Source organism: Ammospiza nelsoni, chromosome W, assembly GCF_027579445.1.
Source record: "Ammospiza nelsoni isolate bAmmNel1 chromosome W, bAmmNel1.pri, whole genome shotgun sequence".
In the NCBI taxonomy this organism is placed as follows: Eukaryota; Metazoa; Chordata; class Aves; order Passeriformes; family Passerellidae; genus Ammospiza; species Ammospiza nelsoni.
This window is the reverse complement of record NC_080668.1, coordinates 16711248-16733467: the sequence shown is the minus strand read 5'-3', so window position 1 is coordinate 16733467 and position 22220 is coordinate 16711248. Positions and strand designations below refer to the sequence as shown.

The following is a 22220-nucleotide window of genomic DNA, read 5'->3' as shown; positions in this document are numbered from 1 at the left end:
CTTTAGTGATTATCAGCTCTTTTGAGTTCAGCTCTTTTGCTTGCTAAGGCACCACAGGCTGGCCAGCAGACACAGGGTGAAAGAGGAGAAGGCCGTCTTGGCGTTCCACAGCGATGTCTTTATTGGGGGTCTGTGAAGGGTTCCAGTGACAGCTCTTCTACCACACCGGGCTAAAACAGCCCATTATATAGGGTATAGGGGGATCAGAAACTGTCGAATAGCAGGAGTTAAGGAGAAGTGACCTATGGGCTTACAGAGAGATAAGCAGGGGTCTGAAAGGCAGAAGACAGGGGCTTGCCGTGACTTGGTATTTCCTATCTTTAGGCCTCTGCTCTCCACGGGGCCCTAGCAAGCCCATGGACTGCTACATCTATCTATCTAATGATTTCCGGGATTTACAAACTCTTAGGGATCAGCCCAAACCACTGGGGCAGAGGAACTCACTCAGTTCATCTAGCTACAACTGAAAGTGCAAATCACTACATCTAAACACAATACATGTCCTCACCCATACATCTCTATTTTCTCCACTTCTCCACTTCTCCTCAGCCACCTCCCTGCGGGGCGTAATCTGGCCCCACAGCCACCCTGGCCGGCGCCTCTCAGCTGGCTCCCTGAGGCCCGCTCAGCCACCTCAGAAGAAGGTAGAACTCTCCCCCTGCTGTGGGTACATTTACTCGCTCACTCCCCCTTTCATATAACTGAGCCCGTTAAGCTACTCACTCACACAATTACAAACTACATGTGAAAAACACCTATTATATGATTGGCTCTTCATAAATATTAAAATGAATACTATATATTACAGCGACCTGATGAGGTCTTCAGGGTGAGAGAAGTGGACGAGAATCTTGGTTCATGATCAGAAGGCTGGATTTATTGATATATGATATACAATACATTATTACTATACTAAAAGGAATAAATTATTACTATACTAAAAGGAATAAAGCGCGAAGTTGCAGAGGCTGCTAAGCTAAGAATAGCATAGAAAAGAATAAATAACAAAGTTCTGTGTCCAGCAGAAAGCAAGGACAAACTCTCCTGTGAGTGGTCAGCAAATCCAAACACTCACAGAAGACCAATCACTGCTGCACCTGTTGCATTCCATACCAGCTGATAACAATTGTTTACATTCTTCTTCTGGGGCCTCAGCTTCCCAGAAGATGAACAAATCCCAAAGAAAGGATTTCTATGAAAAAATGTCTGCGACAACTATATGCATTATGTTGGAAAGTTATGCTGCATTAATCTCTTTTAAGGAGTGCTGTATTAATCTCTTTTACGTAGTGTGGTAAATATAGTTTTTAGGCTATAGCATAATATTAAAATAGAAACTATGTGATGTAACATACTTTTTGTAACTAGCTCAAGGAATGGATAAGATAATCAAGAAATTCTTTGCATAGAGATAACAGCAACAAACAACAAAATACCAAGAGAAGAATTATTGCCTCCTTATCGGGATAGGCCAGACTTCGAGGGACTTAGACGAATGACTTACAAGATGAGGGAGGGAAGGTGACATTAAGCAGAAACACCCTTAGTTTGCAAGTAATATTTGAATCATGTATGAGATATATGAATATGCAATAGGCTATCACTTTTAAGGGTTAATCCTTTGTTAGCAGAATGTGCTTTGTGGCAGAGCAAAGCACCCGGATGTCTGTAATTCTTTGTGGTTTTTTGTCTTTTATTGTCCTAATTTTGTCCAAATTCTTATAGTCCTAATTTTTATAACTTTTTTCATTACTATTAAACTTCTAAAATTTTAACACAAGTGAATGGCGTTTTTCACACTACACTAACAATGTCCAGACACCACAAGCACACAATAGTAGCAATAAGGTCTAGATTCACTCACCTCAGCCCCAGAGCCGCTAGCAGTTGCTCAATTGAACAGTGAACCCCTCCTCAGTTCCCCTATTGACTAGGGGATCCCTCCGCTGCTGGTGATACTCTGCCAATGGCTGCCGGCAAAACTTAAAACTTTTACTCACATAGGGACCAGGCTGTGCACTCAGATGTCTCAGAGCAGCCCTATTCCTTCCTCTCCCCCGTCCCCTCCCCACACCCTCCCCCTCGGGCCCTTCTAAGGGTACATACCATTTATCCACACACCAGCAGGTTGTTGTCTGTCTCCACAGAGGGCAAACTGAGACACGGAGCTCCTCCAGGGAAGATTCCATGGCGTGCCTAGGAGGCCCGCCCCCACCCTGGTCCTGCTGGAACAGAGACGGTCTCCTGTCTGGCTTCACCACAAATGATTTGTGGATAAAAAAACTCCACAACTTGTAAAAGTTGTAAAGTTGGTATGATTTATTTTAGCACTGGATGCATGCTCCCTAAAGGACATGAGCACCCCCCAAAAATTCTCAAGTCTATTTTACCTCTTAACTTGTTGCATATGCATTAAACTGTCTTATCAATTTTATGAGCTTGTGCAGTTCTTTAGTCACTAAGTTGTAATGTGGTGTTTGTAACCCAGATTCAGCTCCACCAGTTTTCCAGTTTTTTTGTCTGCTTTAGCCTCAAGATCAGCGGGGGGAGGGGGGGGTTTAGGGTTAGGGAGTGGAAATTTTCCAGGGTAGAAATACATTTTGGTTTAGGTGAAATGTACATCTTTGAGTTAAGTCTGTAGCTTGCTGTTTAGTCTGACTGCCTGTTCTTGCAAAGAGCCTGTGCTTGGAAGGACTGCTTCAACCGAAGGACAAGAGATAAGGGGGGAGGAGGGGGGCAGACAGAGCAGAGCAATCTGACCCATGAGTTCTTTCTGAAGAATTAGTGGCAAGTGTCACTCGAAATCAGTAGAATGAATATGTATGAACCTATTGTGAAATTGCATGCATATGTATTTGAGAGGGAGATAAAAGGGGATCTGGAGTTCCTAGGGGTACGCATGTCATTTTAGGGGAATGATTCCCACATGCGGCCAGTGCTGTAACAAACATACTGACTTTACGACTTTCACAAAAGTTGTGGAGTTTTGTTTGTTATAAATGATCAAATCGGTAGCCAAATTTATGAAAAAATTTGACAAAAATTTATTAGATTTATAACAAAAGTAGAAATTTAAGAAAAAAAGAAAACCACCACAGCCAAGACAGGGTCAGTCCCAGGAACAGCGCTGGGTGACCTAGGGTTCTGGCTGACAGAGAGAGAGCATTTCCCCAGAGGTACACCCCGAGTGCTTCCAGCCGCCAGCTTATATACAGTTTATTCTGCCTGGGGCAGGGATGACCACATATTTCTTTGTGTTCCGTCACATGTATAGTTGAATCCATACAGATGTAGAAACAGACAAAGGCGAACTCGGAGATGCAGACGAATGTCTGAGTGTCCAGGCAGAAGCTGCATTCACATGTACTAGTTTCTGAGTACCGCAATGAAGTCATGTCCAGGTGCATGTCTTGTGAGCTCCTCAAGACATTCCATTCAGGGAAGGTCCAGATGCTATCTCCCGAATGTAGGAGCCAGAGGAAATCCCCCATAATAGCCAGGGACCATTCCATTAATATGGTAACAGACCTGATATAATCTTAACGCTGTCCAGGAACTGGTTACAATAAGAATAGAACTCTGTTCCCAGCCAGAGTGGTCAGAAACATAATTTTGGATCTTTGCAACATTTTATACACATTTATATCTACTTCTATAGCATGAATTATCTCTACCATATACTACAGTTCATATCCACAAAACATTCTGGCAACACAGGGCAGGCACTAGGTAGTATTTTCAGGTACTGGAACAGGGACCCCTGGCATCCCTGGCACCCCACTGGGCCCCCCCATCTCCCTGTGTTGCAGGGCCTCTCCTTGCTGGGTAGCTGGGGACGGGAGGGGGGGGGGGATGGGGGGGTTAGTTTAAAGCGGCTCGGCCACATGGGGCGGCGTGCCAGCCATTTTGTGTGCTACATGCTCTGAAGGCTTAGAGAGGTGCCCATCTCCCCCGAAATCTCCTGCGGTGTGTTTTCCTCCCCATAGATTTCAGTATTTAATAGTGTAATATATAGTAGGGATAATTCATGCTATTAATGTATGGTATAAAATATTGTGAAATCGAAACCATGTCTTTTGACCATCCCAGCCGGGAGCAGCTGTCTATTTAGATTCAACTAGTTCCCGAAAGCACGATCGACGCCTTAACGTAAGAATAGAAGCTTCCAGGGTGATCATCGTTGGTATCCCGAGTTGTCGAGAGCCACCCAAGAGCGATTATCGCCTTGCGGATTGCATCTATCAAGACAGCTAGCGGCACCAACCTGATACATCTGAATACACGGCTTCTCCGAAGTCGACTGATGCCGATGGCACACCTGAACTTGACCTTTTTTCCACCTCTGCACATGGAAAGAAACAGCGATGCATGTGAAGAGATACAAAGGAAATTTGGTCATCTTTGCCTCAGGCAGAATAAATGTATAAAACCTCTCTGCAAAAAGCAGTGGGCTTGAACAGGGGGACTCTGACACTCGGGAGGTCAGATCCGAATTCACCCGGCACCGATCCTGGGCTCGATGCTGTCTCTTTGGTTGTGGTGGTTTCGAAGACCGAACTTCAATCTCGCAGACAAATTAATAAATCTTTGCTAAATTCTTGATAGTTTTGGCTCACGATTTGATAATTTATAACAATAGTCTTACTAAATCCAAAACAAGCCTACATGGTTTTATAACTCTTATTGCATTTTTCTCCCCTTTCGAAGCTGCCTTTAATATAAAGTGACCAGTTCATTCCCATGTATTAAGATCAGAGGCAGTTTTATTTGCTGTGTCAAATCGATGGGGTTTTGCCCATGTAATTAATTTAAACAGCGCGTCTACATCATAGTCTATGTCTCATTTCTTAAAGAAAATTTTCCATACCTGAATTGTGGGGTTTTCTGATGTTGAAAACCAAGCACCCATGGTCTTTGATGGCCTTTTTCTTCTTTTTTCAACCCCTCCAGTTTTTTTCAAACAGCCCTTTGGCTGAGTCGTCTGGCAACTTTTGTTGCGATTTTTATCCTTGCAGCCTTTGCCGCCTATTTTGGGCTCTTCGAGCCTCTTTCTTTCCAGCTTTTTAAACTTCTTTTTCCACGCAGCCGTTTGGCTGTAATTTCCCATGACCTTTGTTGCAAAGTTAGCTCATGCAGCCTTTGCTGCCTATTTTCAGGCTCTTTCTGGCCTCTTTCAGCTTTTTGCTCCGTCTCTCTCCCCAAAATCCACGGGCCTTGGACTGCTTGTCCTCACGGCAGGGGGGCACCACGTATTATGGTAGCAAACATGATAGTCGTATGTCTGAGACGTAACACACAACAGAACTCCCTTTTGGTCATCAGACAACAGCCTCATTTACTGTGCCTCGCACCCTTTTATCCCCTTCCAAACTCCCGGGTCGAGACAGGTCATTGGTCTATCTCTGTGCCCCTAGACTCTGAACCAATAAGATGCCTGCATCCTAGGAGAGCTCCCATTGGTTGTGAGCTTCTGTCAGTCAGCCCAGAGGCTGCTCCGTGGAGCTGAGGTTAGCCGCTTACTATAACTTAATTAATACTACTGCAACAGTAACCAAGCACTGGTCATCCACTTAGAGGCTCTTTCAGTTAACAAAGCATTAACTTGATGCAAAACTAGCAATCAGATATCCTCCTATTGTCAGTTTTTGGGCCTCAGTTAACATCAAAGCTGTGGCTGCACAGTTCTGCAGACAATGGGGCCAGTCTCTGGCCGCTGGGTCTAACAACTTAGAAAAATAAGCAACAGGCCACTGTGTTCTCCCATGTTCTTGCCCCAAAATTCCTTTAGCATGGTCCTGTTTAACATCCACATATAACTCAAATTCCTTTTCTGAGCCTGGAAGAGTTAATACTGGGACATTAACCAATTTGTCTTTTAATTTTCTAAAGCTTTGCTTTCCTTCTGGTGTCCACACCACAACATTAGGGCTGTCTTGGGTTAAAAAGGTCATATAAAGGTATGGCTAAACCAGAAAAATCCTCAATCCATGTTCTGCAGCATCCCACCAACCCTAAAAGCTGCTGTAACTCCTTGTGTATCTGGGGTAATGGTAATTGTAAAATTACTCGTATATTTTCTTGATCAATACACCGTAACTCTCCAGTCAAAATGTGTCCCAAATATTTAACCTTTTTCTCCACCAACTGTGCTTTCCTTTCAGACACTTGATGTCCCTTTTCAGCAAGGAAATTTAGCAGCTTCACAGTAGCCTCTTCAACCGCCGTCTCCTGTTTCCCTTATCAAAGCCAATCATCCACATACTGCAACAACCTAACTCCCGAGGGTGAACTCTCCTGAATCATTAAAGCTGTAAGTCACAAAGACTCTCTAACTAGTCAAAGTTAGAAAGTGGTATGTATATTACACTGGTGGGCGGCACCATGGGGATCGTCCCTGAAATGCATGACTGCACCACACAAGGATTTTTGCTTTCTATTTATTTTCCCAAAATAATACATATGCATAACTCTGAAAAATGCATATTTTGATTGGCTTTTCACAAATATTAAAATGAATATTATATGTGTTATGTTAGAAAGATATGCTGTATTAATTTTCTGAAGTAGTGTGCTAAATATAGTTTTAGGTTATAACATAATGTTAAAATAGAAACTATATATGTGGGATATTTTTTTAAAGAAAGGAATGAGGTACTTGCACCAGATAGCAACCACAGGACACCTAAATCTTTCAGAGAAAAAGAATTTAGTGCCCTCTTATCAAAAGAAACTAACTTCTTCCTGCCTCGCTCAGTTCTGAAGATGCCTTCAGGATTAAGAGGAAGAAGTTGACACTGACCAGACAGACTGCTTTATTTGAATGGAATTTATGCATCATGTATGAGATGTATGAATATGCAACGGGTTATTGCTTTTAAGGGTTAGTCCTCTGTTAATATGTGTCCTTTTTCAGGCTTATTTTGCCCAGAAAGAGGTACCCGGACTGTCCAAAACTCTTTGCTTTTATTGTCTCGTATTGTCCTAAATCCTAATTGTCCACATTTTTATTACTCTAATTATATTACTAAAAACAAGTGATTGGCATTTTTCACAATTATGATAGCAGAGGATGGTTACTAACACCTCGCTGCCAGTGCTTTAGGAGAGTCAGGGTGAGGAAGGCGCGCCCTGCCCGATTAGGCAGTCTTACTCTGTTACCCCTAGTGTGATCAACAGATGCAGGTTACGATTGATGGACAAAAAGGAGGCAATAAAACAAAGGAAAGGGAAGAAAAAGCTCCCTAAAACCATGTTAATTGGCCCGCTAAGACTAGTAGTGCGCACGAAGAACCTGGAAAGGAAAAAGGATTGGTAAGTACTTTTCGGGGAGCAGGTATGGGGGGATGAATGTGTGTGTGGCTGAGAGGCGGGCTGGTTTTCCCAGACCTGCTACCTGAGTGAGGAGTCTCCCATGCTGTGTTTTCGTCTTTTCATGAGAAAAGCGACCAGTAAGGAGATGAAGTGAGAGATAAAAAGGAGTGAGAGAATCCCCTGGGGTAACTGGGACTGGGTCTCAGGGAGCGGTGGGACCCCTTGGAGGAAGGGAGCAGTGGAGTTTCCTAGCCCAATCCACTAGGAAACAGGACAAAAGGAAAGGGCCCCTAAAAATTCTGCTGGATTGAGGGATAAGAGTGCCCTAGAGCATCCAGAATTAAAACCTGCTAGGTTGAGAGATTAACATTCCAAGAGCATCCAGGGTCAAGAAAAATTCTGCCGGATTGAGGATATGCCCAAGAGCATCTGGGGTTGGACAACCCAGCTGGGTTGAGGGATATCCAATAGCACTGGGACTGGCCAGTAACATCTAAAATTGTAATAGGTAATTTGAAAGTAAAAGGTACCTTATTGTCTTGTGTGTGTGAGTGAGTCCAACACAAAATCAGCCTCGACTTCCCGGGTGGGTGGGAAAGGGGGGGCTGTGACATAAGGTGTAGGTGACCTGCAAACCAGGCCATTGTTTTCCCAGGCATGTGGAAAGGGCCATGGTTAAAGAGAGTGAGTGACACACAGACAGCCTTACAGGTGAACTGGCATCAGAGGCAACCAGAGTCAGGGCCCTTCCTGGAGGCCCGGTGACACTGAAACCCAGAGGCCAACCCCAAGGCGAGGGGGGGGCACAGGGATCCCCTTCGGGTCCTGAGGGTGTAGAAGAATGTGTGGAAGTGAATGAGAAATACAAGTGAATGAATGTAGACAAATGAAAGTATATGTAATTTAGATTGTGTATTTTAAGCTTCACTATATCTCCTTGGAGAGTGGTGTATTGTATTGAAAAGTAGTGTGAGAAAAAGGTTGTTTGTTTTTTTTTTTTTTGGTGTAGTCAAAAGAAAGTGGTATTCAGGTTGGTAGTAAAAGTGAGAAACAGAGGAAGGGGATGAATAGATAAGATCTTGAAAAATGGACCAGCAAACCAGTCAGTTGGATACAGGAAAGAAAAAAAAAAAAGAAAATAAGGCATACTAGCAGAGATACCCCAAAATAGCCCTTTAGGAGTTATGTTAGCTAACAGAGATACAACTCCTTGCAAAAGGAGAAAATACAGGGTATGCAGTAGTTGATGGGAAAAACATGCAAACGATGGGTAAAGGGAAATTAACCTTAAACTAGTAAGCTCAAACTTGTGAATTATATACTTTTAAAATAGCACTAGAATATTTATCGCAAAAGAAAGGAACTATATATACTGATTCAAGGTATGCCTTTAGAGTAGCACATACCTTTGAAAAATCTGGAAAGGAAGAAGATTACTTAATTCAAGAGGAAAAGGATTAGTACATGAGGGACTTGTTTTAGAGGTTTTAGAGGCATTAAAATTACTTAAGAGAGATAGCTATAGTACATATTAAGGGACACCAAAAGGGAAAGACCCCAAAAATAAGAGGAAATAATTAGGCAGATCCGGAAGCTAAGGATGCAGCAGAAAATGGAGCTGAAAGAGTTAATATTAACTTCAAATGAGGAAAAATTGGAGATTCCAATGTTTAGTGAGGCAGAGAAAAAAAAAGAATTTAACAAGATAGGAGGTGAACAAGATGAATCAGGGAAATGGAAACTTCCTGATGGAAGACAATTACATAATAAAATGCTTACTAGGAAAATATTAGAAGCCATGCATCAGAAAACCCACTGGGGTACTCAGGCTTTGCGTGATCATTTTTTTAAGGAACTATGGGTGTCTGAAAAACGCCAATAACTTGTTTTTAAAATTTAAAAAGTTTAATAGTAATAGAATGGTTTAAAAAAAATAGTAACACAATTAGAGTAATAACAATTGGGACAAATTGAATTAGGACAATATGAGACAATAAAAACAAAGACTTACGGACATCCGGGTACCTTTTTCTGGGCATCATGAGCCTGAAAAAGGACCCCCATTAACAAAGGATTAACCCTTAAAAGCAATAGCCTGTTGCATACTCATACACTTCATACATGATGCATAAATTCCATTCAAATACAGGATTCTGCCTGATCATCGTCAACTTCTTCCTCCGAATCCTAACAGCACCTTTGAGGCAGGAAGAAGTTTGTTTCTTCTGATAAGAGGGCAATAAATTCTTTTTCTCTGAAAGATTTAGATGTCCTGTGGCTGCTATCTCGCTGCGAGTCCTTTCTTTAAAAAAAGTATCCTACATAGCATCGTTTCTATTTTAACATTTTTATAACCTAAAACTATATTTAACACACTACTTAAGAGAATTAATACAGCATTACTTTCTAATACAACACATATAATATTCATTTTAATATTTGCGAAAAGCCAATCATAAAATGCATGCATTTTTCACAATCCCCACTCTTATTCTTTGTAAATCATTGGGCTTGAGCAATATTTCTTGCCTCCTTGCATCTTCTGGACTATGCTGGCAAAATAAAACAGGGGATTACGCAAGGAAGAAATATAAAAACAGTTGTAACATAAATGAGCCTTGCTTGGTCTTATCCTATGCAAGCTATTACAGCTCCAGAGCTCAGTCCCCAAGGGGACTGGGTGCCAGAAGCCAGCTCGCTCTCAGACCAAGGCCGCGGGACAGCCCTAGCAAGCAGGGAATATTCAGCTCTTAGTGATTAGGCAGCTCTTATGATTTCAAGCTCTTTGCTTGCTAGGTAGCTTTTTCCCTTGGCTTAAGGCTCCAGCAGACGGTAGAGAGAGGAGAAGGAGAAGACGCTGGCTGTTCCATGAGTATGGCTTTATTGGAGGGTCCGTGAAGGGTCTCAGCTCTTCTTCTTCCGAGTTAGTAGGGGCACAGTATGCTACTTTTATACCCTTGGCCCGGATCCAATCCTGACCAATGGCAAAGGTGTTAGAGTGACCATAAGTGACCAATAGTAGGGTTAACACAATATTGCCTTACATGGTATAGGGATAGGGTATAAGGCGGATGTCCCTGGAGACAGGAAACTTCTTTGCCGCTGTGTCAGCATTCTATTCTCCAAGGGGCCCTGGCTAAAGCTAAGGGGTTTACTACAGTAACACATAAAATTAAAGATCTTAATTTCTTCTAATACATTAGGTTTTAACATTGTTTTCTAATTTTTGGACTGGTACATGGGTTATTATATGCATATATATATTTTACTTCTTTGATTTCTTTTGCTTTTTCTAGAATGACTTTCCTATAGTCATCAATTTTCAACAAACTGATATATTAAACTTTCCACAAACACCTTCTTTTTTAGCCAATAAATAGTCTAAAGCCAACCTATTCTGATACACTAAAGTTTTTGTTTGGCTTAGCTGACTTGATATTAACTCTAATGCCTGGGCAGCTGTTGCAGTGTGTTGCAATTTCCTGTTTTACTTCCCAGTCCCTTCCCAGGTGTGGCAATACCCCTCTCCCTTCCCCCTCGCCCCCTTGCTGAGTGAGTTCTGTCAATCAGGCTTAACATTCCACCAAGGCCTTGTGTGGTTGGTCAAGTTCAAAGGATGCTCTTCAGGGCTGGGGGTCATTGGCCTGTCTGGGTGTCATCGTTCCCTGAGACCCTGCCCCTCCCACCTGGTTGGTGGCTCACCTGTCCCTTCCCTCCCCCTTCCCCCAGAGCTTAAAAAGTCACTCAGGCCATGCGGTCGGTATTCTGTTGGAGCTGTGACATAAGATTCAGACGTCTGTGACCATGGAATAAACTCTGGATATAAACCCTCCGACAGAATCTGTCTCCTTTCCCTCCTCACCATTGCCTGAAGCCTTTCCACCAGAGGTAAACCGAGTTTCTAACATTGCCTGGACTTGTTCCAGTGCCTGCTGCCACATACAGCCAGCCAAAGGTGTCTCTGAGGTGAAATACCACAGTTGCCGCCTTTGGCCAAGGAGCAGGGGTCAGACGAGCCCAGGCACAATCTACCTAGTAATATTGGGATCCTATTCCAATAGGCGGCTTTATTTGCTAAAATTTCTATACCTGCTTGGAGTCTTGTAATACGACTCAATAGATAATTTGGGGTCAATACAGAGTTAAATTGCTGTGCTGGTTCTACCTTTCCTTTTACTATTTGTTTTTTTTACTAAATCTTGAACCATATCGTCAAGATTAAATGTAAAACAAATCAATCTCTCTCCTTTTAGACATTCAATTCCAAATCTATTATCACTTTTTCCTAAGTTTCTTGTAATCCAATAATTTACTGTTTTGCCAACAGGTTCTTAATTTGGATGGGTGTCCTGGTTTAGGGCAAATTTGGTAAAGAATCTCCAAAGGAGGGCCCCTCCAGAAAGCAAACCCACACGGCCCCTCCCCCCAACCGGTTCGGGAAGAATTCCTCAGAGAGAAGTGGAAAGAACCTGTTTATTTAACAGGCACAGCACCCCCCAGCACACAAAATGAACAATACTGAATGACACTGCTCTGAAAAAGGTGACAAAATCAGAAAGTCTCTTTCGGGGGTGGTTGTTCTGTTAGCCCCTCCGGCGCTGGGGCAGCTGCTGCCGGCCAAACAGTGGAAACCCTTGGTGTTCCCAGGTCCCAGTCCGGAGCAGGTTCGAGATGGTCGAAGAAAAAGGAGAGGAGAAACAGTCCAGGAAGGAATTTGGACTGTTTAGCTAAACTAGCTAATAAGCAGAAGCAAAAGCAAGCAGAAGCGAGAGCAGAGAGAGAGCGAGCAAAGCAGGAAGCCAAAAGCAAAACATGAAAAACAGCCCTATGTACTGCCCGTCTCTGTGTCCCTGATAAGAGAAACCCAAACAAAACTTTCACTCTTCAGAGGCAGTCTTAAAGGCACAGAACATATGAATGGGGATACAAGCATCATAACGTCACCCCAGGACAATAGGTAATAACAGTGGCTGTTGACATAGGTGTGTGTAATAAAAGAGGAACTTTGGTTTCTTTTCATGTGATGCTTTCTGTAGCATTTGTGACACAATCTTGCTGGTATCCTGAAAGGGAAAAGACAACAAATGAGTGCCAGAAACAGGAATAACAGAGGTCCAGTATGGCTTATACTCCCACCTCCCATGCCTGTGAGGTTGCAACCCACAGCAGGTGTATTTGATCTTCTTGGTGGCAAAATACAGAGGCCAATCTGGTCTTGCTCTCTATTTCCTTGTCACATTCTCTTAACTAATTTCCAGGCAAATAGTTTTTGACACCCTTTAACTGTGGTCTCCCACTGTTCCTCAGGTATCATACAACAGGCACTAATAATTCCCATTCACAAAACTAAGTTATTACTTTAACATTTTTTACAATAAGAGCATAAATTTTGTGAACTACAATACTAATTATTCTCGCAATTCAAGCATTTACTTATAATCCAGCTAGCATGTCCAGTATTGGAATTTATCAAATGAAGTTTACTAATGGAAATGGTAATTCCCCTTCTCCCCTGTACAATTCACAGGCTAAGGTCAGAATACAACAACAGTCTTGATCCTTCTATCTGAAGTATTCCTCCCCCAAGGAGATGTTTTATTCAGGCAGTGCTTGAAACCAGGGATATAAGTGTTATCTTATTTCTTAATTCAGTGTTATTCTTTGTACATTTCTTGGATCATTTGGGTTTTCCCAAACTATTACCACTCAGTCCCCATTGGAAAGTCAGTTCGGTATCACCCGGTTTAAATGTGATAGTCCATTCCTCAGGTTTCTTCACAAGTCTTTTGATTCTGCTGGCATGAATTCACCCTCTTTCCATGATTTGGATTGTTGCTTCAGTAGTACCTGGAAAGGACTACTTAATAGCATAGTAATAAAAGAAAGATAATACTGCATTAATGTCTACCATTCGCTTTTCTTCCAAACTTTCTGGGTTTAGCTAAAAACTTTCTCCACAGCAGCCTCTTCGTCTTCTATCCAGCTGTGCTAATAGCTGCAGAGGCAAATTCTTCTTTCTGTGAGTTACAGTTAGTTAAATAAGAAAAGCTAGACCAATTTTAACACGAGATGTATCACATCTATTGCTTTTTACTTTTTGGGCAGCATTTAATTGTTTTAGCCTTACAAATCCATTCTTCAGGAAAAAACTTCTTTTTAACAGCAAACAAAACACACAAAAGAAAAACTTACTTAAGAAAAACAAACCACTTTGTGAGGTTAGGAGAGTCAGCAATCTCTGCTTTGATTTTATCTTTTAGTGCTAGCCCCCTCCCCCTCTTTTCACAGCTTTGCTGTCAACCGTTCTTCGCCCTACCCCCGGTGCTGCCACTTCGCTGCAGGGCCAGAGCAGGGGAGAACAGCCACGGGCATGGGGACCCTGGGGGCTGCCTTGGGTCCCTTTTGCACCCTCTCTCTCTTTTCTCTCTCTTTCTCTTTCCTTCTCTCTCTTGGCTCACTTACCGGGGCCGACGCTGCCATCCTGGACTCGGGACCCCGACAGTCTGGGAGCCACCCCGGCAGTCCTGCCATGGAGCCAGCCTGCTCCTGGCCGGCAAACCTGTGTCATCTGCTCCCAGCACCACCGCCAGGTCACCTGCATGGATCGGTCCCTGCCGCAGCCTCCGAGACCCTGCTGCTCGTAGGGAGCGGTCAGACACCTCTCAACCTTGTCAACCTCAAACTTGGCGTCCCCAGGTGCTCCTGACATTCTTTTTCTTTCTCTAGTCAACTTATCCTCTTTTCCCTTCAAGGAGGGCCCGTTCTGCTAAACCCTTTCTGGACCTCAGTTCAGCATTGAATAACCTCCTAACAACCATGTGTTAAGACACTTCCCTGCCTTTCATGCAAAAAACCCGCATTCACACTTCTGCTCTCTTCTAGCACCAAGATGTCATCACTCCACATTCCAACATCTCAGAGTTTGTTAACCACCCCCCTACTTCAACTTCTCTTTCTTCTCACTTGTTTTGTTTTTTGTTTTTTTTTTTTTTTTTTTTTTTTTTTGTTTTGTTTTGTTTCAACACACCTGAGACGGTATGAGGTGAACCTAACTAATTTACTTCCAAAAGTAAGCTTACAACTTTCTTTTACTCGGATTGCAGTAGCTGTTATAACTTAAATACATACTGGCTAGCTGTGGCTTACTGGGTCTAACATCTTTGATATATAAGCTACTAGATATATTTTTTTACTGTTCCTCACTCCTGAATTAAAATTTTATGAGCTACTCCATTTTCTGTATTTATGTATAAATGATAAAGGATTGTTCTGACAAGGGCAAGCTTAAAGCTGTTACTTAAGCTAGTTTTAACTTAACTCTTTTAATTTAATATCTTCCTTGATCCATTTTATATCATCTCCTTCTGTCAATTTTTCATACACAAATTTTGCTGCTTGTGTGTACCTCTCAATCCATAATCTATAATATTTCAATAATCTAGGTAATTTTCTGATCTCCCTCTTTGAAGAGGGAGGGAGGAGGAATAAAATTCTTGCAATTTTCTCATGGTTGGGTTACCAGCTACTTTTATTAATAAGTTTCTAAGATATTTTACCACTGGGTAGTGAGTCTGAGTTCTTTTATTAACCTCCCTAAAATCTTGTACTACTCTATAGCTCTCATTGGACTTCTTTACTGGGGGAATAGTGGTATTATGAGGAGACATACAAGGTTCTAATGTCCCATCCTTTATTAGTCCTTCTATTACTGGCTTCAAACCTTCCCGTCCTTCTAAAGATACAGGATACTGATGTACACATATGGGATAATCTTCTCTCTCAGTTGTAACCCTTATGGGGTCAATATCTAATCCTCTTGGCCTAATTTTAAAACTCTAGCTGTCATTTTCCCATTTTCTGGTATAACTCCTATTTTAATTGCACTTGTAAGACTCTTCCCAATAAGTTGCTACCTGCCCCTGGGACGAATAAGACATCCCCCATCCAAATTTTAGTTTCTTCCCTCAATTACCATATCTTTAATGACCGGAACTGTAAAACTTTCTCCTTTTGCCCCTGTTACTTTCACTGTACGTTTGCTCACACTATAGCCTTTTGGAATATTTAAGAGGCAGGTTCTTTCTGCCCCGGTGTCTACTACAAATTCCAATTCTTCTTCTTAGGGACCCACTTTTAAAGTTATCACAGGCTCCAGATGGTATTTGTCCCCTGAAAAATAAAGCCTATGACCTCCCTATTTCTCCTCTGTGCCTGATAGTGGAGCCCTGGAAAAAGTTAAAGATAGAATCTAAAATATTAGGCTTTGTGCTTTCCCAGATCAACTGCACCTGCGTAAGCAGTATGATAAATTATATAATTGTTAGATGTGATGATTGTTTAGTAATTAAATATAATTATTATATAACCATAAGAAGAATAATGAGAAACTATGTTGGAAATTCAGAGACGGGCTAAATTTATGTATACAATAGAACAATATAAGTTCAATAATTAACATGAAAGTTATATAACGATAGAGTATACAAACATGATCATTTCGGATGTATGGTCGGAGTCAGATTTGGGTTGAATATACCCCTGACACCCAGAGCTCTTAATAAAAAACACCGCATATAATCCCCCATGATTATGTGTTTTTGAACGCTAACATGCCCATCTCTTTGAAGATTTTCAGATCTTCTGCTTGCTTAGGACCATTTTCCTATTTCTCTTAAGTTTGTTTATCTATTCAGTTGGAGTTTCTGCTTTTCCCTCTAAAAAGCTGTCCCTTAAAAACCTTTTTTCTTTCATTTCGCCTCTGATATGCTGTCTCATTTATTCTTTTGATGATGTAATTACAATTACTCATGTGTTTCCTCCCCTCATTATTTTGACCCCACTCAGGACTTACAGTTGGCATTTTGTCTTCTCTGGGGGTCCCTGTGGATTATCTTTTTCTTCCCAAGCTTTTATTCCATCTGCTCTGATTAATTACCTTTCTTCCTGAGAAAAATATTATTTTCATTATAGACCACACCTCAAGTATAAATTGTAATAAACGAATTCACCAAATTTAAGAGTCGTATAATTATCTTTATTATTATGCAAGCAAGAGTAAGCAAGGTTCAGCGCTGGGCGGCCAGGAGTCCCCGCTCCTCTTAGGCGCGCGCCTTTCCCTCTTTAAAGTTCGCTTTTTATTGTCCCTTTCTTCCGGATTCCTGGATGACGTGGTCTGTCTTCTGCGCTCGCTCCTCCGGTTGCTAGGGGGTCTTTCTCTGCCTTCTGGTGGTCGTGAGATGAAGGCCCCAAGTCTTCCTCTTTGGCCGCTTTCCTTATAAGGCATATCTATAAGTCTAAATTCTACAAGCTAAGCAATTCTTGCAAGGTTAATAATTGTTACCATATGTGACGGTATCTAGTTACAGAGGGTCTCCTATACCTATGAGGGGGGTTTGTAAATAAAGCAATTCTTACGAAGTTAAAGGTTTTACCATATGTGACTGCACATAGGTATACATTATATCCTGCTAAACAAGAGCTGTTTAGCTGTTGTTTTATAATTTAAATTATCTAGCTATTAATGAACAAACGTATTGCTACTTATTACATAAATGTTTGGACCTAAATATTGGTCTAATTGTTCAGCTATGCCTATGGGATCCTCCAAATATCCCTTTTATGTATTTCTTAAAATTTCTGACCTCAGACGAAGTCTAAGGGACATTTTCAAACCCCGGTCCCCCCCCTGCTATGGGAACCTCTCTTAATGGAAATAGACCAATCCCTTTATCTCATTCTTTTTGGATTTTTATCTTCTATAGCCTTTCTCCCGTATTTTTAGGAAGAATGAGGACAGGGCTTTCTTTTAATTGAACTTGCAGTGTTTCGATAAGGTGATTTCTTTAGAGAGTTCCCCTGACCAGCCGGAGCTGTGGTTACCAAGGGAACGGAGCTCGGGTCAGGACGGGTGGAACTCGGCATGACTGTGAGTCTCGGTCCGCTAAAGGTGGGGTCTGCAGGCGGAATCCCCCGAGGGGGTGTTCCGGTGCAGACCGAGCTGGAGCGTGGATAGCCCCCACATGGCTAATGGTGGCTGATCCGGCAGAGACAAAGCAGACGACTGACCCCGGCTGCAGCAGCGGTAGCCGGCCCGGGCAGGGCAGCCGGGGATAGGACAGACGGGACCTCCCCCTCGGTGCGGTCAGCGCGGTAACCACGTTTCCACATGGCAGGACAGACCCCCCACCCCCGCCAGCACAGCCAGCGGAGCGGCCGTGGGCCAGGCGGCCGGGAGTAAGGCAGACGGACTGTGCCGGAGCCGGCACAGGGGCTGGGAGGGTGGTGCAGCTGCGAACGAGTGGGGGAACAAATGGGAATGGATGAAGTAATATTTTGTTCCCAGCCCTTTTCTTTCGCCGTTTTTCTTTTATTGCTTTTTAAAGATGCTATTTTTAATAAGTCTCCGCCCCCCCCCCCCCCCCCAGCATGTGGTATATTCTTTTTCTTCTGGATTAAACGGTTTTTTACAAATACATCCAGAGCTTAACAAATCCAAACTTCTGCTTGGATACTTTGAAATGGTCGACGAGTATGATAAAGCCCCGATCTTGGCCTTATCAACTGATCGATGCAGGATGGTCCGGGTACTCAGATCCTCTGGGAGACCGAGTGCCCGAATACCCAGTCAGCTCGCAGCCGTGGCTACCCTTAGCAAGCTCAGTGATTGTCAGCTCTTTTGTGATTATCAGCTGTCTTAGGATTTCAGCTCGAGCTGGCTTGCTAGGGCGCCCTTGGCTGAGGCAGAAGCAGACACGAGAGAGGAGAAGGAGAGGTCCTGGCATTCCACAGCGATGGTTTACTGGGGAGTCTGTGAAGGGTTCCAGTGACAGCTCTTCTGTCGAATGGGCTAAAACAGCCCCTTTTTATAGGGTATAGGGGGATCCAAACTTGTCCCATACTTAGGGTCAGGGAGAATGACCTAAGAAGTTACAGAGATAAGCTATGGGGTGGGGGGGTCGAAGACAGGAGCTTATTTTGCTGTCTCATCATGACTCAGTAGTTCTCAGCCCTCCATGGAGCTCTAGCCAGCTCCATAGTCTGCTACAGATGAGCTAACTCAAGACCTTCTCATGTTGTTTTTCTCATCACCCTTTTATTTATCCTTTGGCAAATTATACATCTTTCAGTTACTTGTTTTTCTACTCCAAAAATCCTAATGCACTCATGGTTACTTAAAAAAATGAAAAAATGATCACACAATGCCTGAGTATCCCACTGGGCTTTTTGATACATGTCTTCTACTATTCCCTAGTAAGCATTTTATTATCTAATTGTCTTCCATCAAGATGTTTCTATTTCCCCAATTTATCTTGTTCATCGCCTGTCTTGTTTTAATTCCTTTTTACTCTGCTTCCCTAAACTTTGGAATTTCCGATTTATCCTCATTTAGAGTTAATATTAACTCTTTCAGCTCCATTTTCTTCTGCATCTTTAGCTTCCGGATCTGCCAAATTATTTTCTCTTATTTCTGGGGTCTTTACCTTTTGGTGTCCCTTAATATGTACTATAGCTATCTCTCTTAGGTAATTTTAATGCCTCTAAAACCTCTAAAATAAGTTTCACATGTACTAATCCTTTTCCTCTTGGATTAAGTAATCTCCCTTTTTAAATTTTTCTTAAGGTGTGTGCTACTCTAAAGGCATACCTTGAATCAATATATAACTCCTTTCTTTTGTGTTAAATATTCTAATGCTCTTTTTAAAGTATATAATTCACAAGTTTGCATGTTTTTCTCATCAACTTCTGCATACCCTGTATTTTGCAAGGAGTTGTATTTCTGTTTGCTAACATAACTCCTAGTATGCTTTTATTCCCCTTTTTTTCCCTGTATCAAACTTACTGGTTTTCTGTTCCACTTTCAAGATCTTATCTATTCATCCCCTGCCTCTGTTTCTCACTTTCACTAACAGCTTAAATACCGCTTTTCTTTCAACTACTTACACCCAAAAAAACCCCTTTTTCTCACCCTACTTTTCAATACAATCCACCTCCCTCCAAGGAGATATGGTAAGGCTTAAAATGCACAATCCACATTACCTATACTTTCATTCGTCTACATTCACTCACTTTGATTCCTCATTCACTTTCACACATTCCTTCACACCCTCAAGACAAAAAGTGGATCCCTGTCACCAGAAAATCACGGGTCCCTGTGGCTCCCCCTCGCCTTGGGGTTGGCCTCCGGGTCTCAGTATCGCCGGGCCTCCAGGAAGGGCCCTGACTCTGGTTGCCTCTGATGCCAGTTCACCTGTGAGCCTGTCTGCGTGTCACTCACACTCTTCAGCTAGGGCCCCTTCACACGCTCAGGGAACAATAGCCTGGCTTGCAGGTCACGCACTCCTCTTTCCACTGCCCCCCCTTCCCACCCGCCCGGGAAGTCGAGGCTGATTTTGTGCGTGACTCACTCTCACACACACAAGACAACAATAAGGTACCTTTTAATTTCATATCACCTATTATAAGTTTAGGTGTTACTGGCCAGTCCCGGTACAATTGGATATCTCTCATCCCAGCTGTGTTGTCCAACCCCAGATGCTCTTGGGCATTTTTCCCTCAACCAAGCGGTGTGGTACAACTACAGATGCTGTTGGGCGTTTAATGTTTTTTGGCTGTGTTGTCCAACCCCGGATGATCTTGGGTATGTCCTTGCTTTGGCAGAATTCTGCTCAACCCTGCTCTTGGATGCTCTTGGAATGTAAATCCCTCAACCCAGCAAGTTTTAAGGGGCCCCTCCTGTCCCGTTTCCTAGTGGATTGGGCTAGAAAACATTGCTCCCTACCTCTGAGGGGTCCAACCCCTCCCTGAGACCCAGTCCCAGTTACCCCGGGGGATTCTTTCACTCCTCTAATCACTCGCTTTGTCTCTTTACTGGCCGTTTTTCTCGCGAAAAGACGGAAACGCAGCATGGGAGATTCCAGCACTCACTTGGCAGGTCTGGGACAACCAGCCCTCCTCTCATTCACACACATTCATCTCCCCCCACTGCCCCCCCGAGAAATACTTACCAATCCCTTTTCCTTCTCGGGTTCTTCATGCGCACTACTAGTCTTAGGGGGCCAAATACCGCGGTTGTAGGGAGCCTTTTTCCCTTCTCTTTGTTTTATTGTCTTCTTTTGTCCACCGATGGTAACCTGCATCTGTCGGTCACAGTAGTGGAAACAGAGCAAGGCTGCCAAATAGGGCAGAGCGTGCCTTCTCACTCTGACTCTCCTAAAGCACTGGCAGCGAAGTGTTAGTAACCATCCTCTGCTACCATAATTGTGAAAAACGCCAATCACTTGTTTTTAAATTTTCAAAAGTTTAATAGTAATAAAATGGTTATAAAAATAGTAATACAATTAGAGTAATAATAATTTGGACAATTTGAATTAGGACAATATGAGACAATAAAAACAAAGACTTACGGACATCCGGGTACCTTTTTCTGGGCATCATGAGCCCGAAAAAGGACACCCGTTAACAAAGGATTAACCCTTACAAGCAATGGCCTGTTGCATATTCATACACTTCATACATGATGCATAAATTCCATTCAAATACAGGATTCTGCCTGATCATCGTCAACTTCTTCCTCCGAATCCTAACAGCTCCTTTGAGGCGGGAAGAAGTTAGTTTCTTCTGATAAGAGGGCAATAAATTCTTTTTCTCTGAAAGATTTAGGTGTCCTGTGGCTGCTATCTCGCTGCGAGTCTTTAAAACAAAGCATCTTACATAGCATAGTTTCTATTTCAACAATTTTTATAACCTAAAACTATATTTAACACAGAACTTAAGAAAATTATTACAGCATTATTTTCTAACTCAACACATATAATATTAATTTTAATATTTGCAATAAGCCAACCATAAAATTCGCATTTTTCACATCGATTCACTTCCGCCTTTTCCTTCACTGCCCGCCCCCACCATGCTGCCAGTGTCTCGTCAATTCCCCCGGCTTTTCGCCCCTCCCCCGCCCCTCACAGCTGTGGACCAAGCCACAGCCTCTCAGGACCCCACTCCTCCCTCCCCGCGAATGAGAGCAGGATACACAGGGTACCTCAAGGCACAGCAGGGAAGGTGTTGTCCCCAGAGGAATGTTGATCTTCAGATTTCACGGCACGGTTGGGCGGGCGCCAAGCTGGGGATCTTCTTCAGCGCCACAGCTCGTGTCCTGGATGGGAGCCAGGCCAGCTAGAGCCAGCGGAGCCTGCGGGGACGCATCCCCGGCTGGCCCTGCAGGCACCGCTGCTGATGAACCAGCTTCAGGCTGCGGTGCAGGGGGGCTGGATGTACTCTCCAGCGCAGGGCTGCCAGCCGCTGTCACGGAACTGGCTGCCTCTCTTGTCGGCGGCGGGGGGGCTCCGCACCCTCCTGCGGTGCAGGAGGGGGTGAACCCAGCGGCAGGGCCGACCCACACACCACACCACACGAGGAGGAGACGATGGTGCCTCTTGCGCTGGCGAATGCAAAGGGGCAGCAGCGACCGCGGAAGCGGAGTTGCTAAAGGCTTTAGTCCCTCCTGCGCATGCTCCGGGAAGCCCGGAGCGAGCCGCTCTGAGTGCTCAGTGGGCAATGTCGCCGCACCCCCCCCCCCCTCGCCGTGCGGGGAGTGCAGGGAAGGAAGGACCCAGCGGCGGCTGTCCGTGAAAACATCGGTCCTCCGTGAAAACATCGGTCCCCGGCTGGCCACCCGCCCGGGGGGAGGTGCTCCTCCACGTCCAAGTCGGACGTGTCCACTGACGTGGATTCGCTTTCCAATGGGGTCTGGCCCCTCACTGCCCTGAAAGCGTTGGTCAGATCAGTAGTAGTCAAGGTAAATTCGCATCTCCCATGAGTTCCCTGCAGAGACAGAGACCCAGTGAGTCCCAGGCCCACGTGAAATAAACAGGGCAGGAAACTTTCTTTCCTTTTAATGCTTTTATTAAAAG

At 43.5% G+C, this 22220-nt stretch overlaps 1 long non-coding RNA gene across 2 annotated transcripts; it reads right to left on the bottom strand.

The window, feature by feature from the left end:
- Window positions 1-16323: 16323 nt before the first annotated feature.
- On the bottom strand, window positions 16324-21757 carry LOC132086210 (uncharacterized). 2 transcript variants are annotated; one of them, XR_009420382.1, is made up of 3 exons: window positions 21350-21757; window positions 20316-20447; window positions 16324-17598 (listed from the first exon to the last, which is right to left on the bottom strand). It is a non-coding gene; the product is annotated as an uncharacterized LOC132086210 (long non-coding RNA). The 2 variants fall into 2 exon arrangements; XR_009420381.1 differs by lacking the exon at window positions 21350-21757 and having other exon boundaries at window positions 20316-21184.
- Window positions 21758-22220: the final 463 nt, after the last annotated feature.